Consider the following 2,212-nt stretch of genomic DNA (forward strand, 5'->3'; position numbering starts at 1 on the left):
CCTTTGGGTATATACCCAGTAATGGGATGGCTGGGTCAAATGGTATTTCTAGTTCTAGATCCCTGAGGAATCGCCACACTGACTTCCACAATGGTTGAACTAGTTTACAATCCCACCAACAGTGTAAAAGTGTTCCTATTTCTCCACATCCTCTCCAGCACCTGTTGTTTCCTGATTTTTCAATGATGGCCATTCTAACTGGTGTGAGATGGTATCTCACTGTGGTTTTGATTTGCATTTCTCTGATGGCCAGTGATGATGAGCATTTCTTCATGTGTTTTTTGGCTGCATAAATGTCTTCTTTTGAGAAGTGTCTCTTCATGTCCTTTGCCCACTTTTTGAGGGGGTTGTTTGTTTTTTTCTTGTAAATTTGTTTGAGTTCATTGTAGATTCTGGATATTAGCCCTTTGTCAGATGAGTAGGTTGCAAAAATTTTCTCCCATTCTGTAGGTTGCCTGTTCACTCTGATGGTAGTTTCTTTTGCTGTGCAGAAGCTCTTGAGTTTAATTAGATCCCATTTGTCAATTTTGGCTTTCGTTGCCATTGCTTTCAGTGTTTTAGACATGAAGTCCTTGCCCACGCCTATGTCCTGAATATTGCCTAAAAACGATGGTTAGATGCCACGAAGTAGGTGGCAATGCCTTAACCGTATGCGTGTTGTCAGGCCCGAGGGCCTCTTCCATCCTTGTCAAGGGGAGTGCTAACCTTCTCTCCTTTCATACAACACAGTTCTGCATGTATTTTATACATTCATCGAGAAGTATTGAGTGTTTTCTTCCCAAAGGTACATTATACAAACAATTCAAAAGTATGATTTAAATAACTTCTTTATTTTACCATGAAATAAATTCAATACTCTTCGAGTTGTTACTGAATAACTCAAGATTATGAACATTTTTTCAATAAAGAGAAAATCAGATTATATAAACAAAGCTTGCTAAGGAAATATTAATCACATTCATATTTGTTCATTCAACTATTATTTTTTTAGTACCTACTATGTGGCCAGTCCATGTTCTGAGTGATTGGCATATAGCAATAGATAAAGGAGAACAAAAATTTCCTGCACTTGCTGTGGTCATATTTTAGTAATGGTAAAAAAAACAGACAAATACATAAGTAAAATGTGTGTGAGTGTGTATGTGTGTCTGTGTGTGTGTGAGAGAGAGAGAGAAAACAATAGGGAGAAAGAGAAAGAGAGAGGTGGTTTTGGTTTTACGGAGGAAATAGCACAAACGAGTAATAGGGTATAAAATAGGGAGTGTCATTTTTATATGTGATGATAATAAAAGGCTTCATTTATATAGCATTTGATTAAAAACCTGAAAGACATGGGGGAGATGTCCATATTGGTTTTTGTGAAACGAGTATTTCAGACACAGGCAGCAGCAAGTGTCAAAGCACATAGACATGGGCTGTAGCAAATGGTTGAGGCAATCACAGTCAATGAGTTCAGAGAGGTAACAGAGAAACAGATTGTATAGGGCTTTTTGGAGCATAGTAAGGATGTTACCTTCCCTTTGAGTAAGATGGGAAGTTACTGTGGGATTTAAAGCAGCATTGTGGAAAATTTCTCATTCTGGGCCCTATGTCAAGAATAGCCTTTTGGAAAACAAGATTGTAACCTGGCAGTCCAGTCGCAGCTATAACAAGCCTCTAAATGAGGGATAATTATGGTTTGAACAGGGTGGATGAAATGATAAGTGACCATATTTTTAGCATATAAAAATAGGATTTGATGTTAGATTAGGTTTGGTGTAAGAGAAAGAAATGTGTGAATGCTGACTCCAAGGTTTTTTATCTTGGTATCTGAAAAATAGGAATTGCATTTCCTGAAATAAAAACTGTAGGAAAAAAAAGTTTTGCCTGGAAATTGGGAGTCTAGTTAGGAAAGCATTAAGTTGATTTGCCTGTAACTATCTAAATGGTAAACTTGAGTAGACCATTACTATGCAAGCATGGAGTTCACAGATATATATGTGTGTGTGTATACACACATATACACACATATAAACTTGAATATGATTAATTTATGGATGGTATGTAATGCCATGGGAATGGATGAGATCACCAAAAGAGTGAGTGTGAAGAATAAAGCAGACAGGTTAGAGGAGTGAAAGTTGGGAGTTTGGCACTTCAGTATTCAGTGGTTGAGAAGACAGGAGGTTGGAATCAAGGAAAGAAACTTAGAAAAGTTAGTCAATGAAGAAGG

General features: G+C 37.3%; 1 non-coding gene across 1 annotated transcript; it reads right to left on the minus strand.

Annotated features, from left to right (window-relative positions):
• Positions 1 to 601: 601 nt before the first annotated feature.
• Positions 602 to 727, minus strand: LOC115835312. Its single transcript, XR_004030300.1, has one exon. It is a non-coding gene; the product is annotated as a U6atac minor spliceosomal RNA (small nuclear RNA).
• Between the last annotated feature and the right edge of the window lie 1,485 nt (positions 728 to 2,212).

The sequence above is a fragment of the Nomascus leucogenys genome, chromosome 5 (assembly GCF_006542625.1).
Source record: "Nomascus leucogenys isolate Asia chromosome 5, Asia_NLE_v1, whole genome shotgun sequence".
Lineage (NCBI taxonomy): Eukaryota > Metazoa > Chordata > Mammalia > Primates > Hylobatidae > Nomascus > Nomascus leucogenys.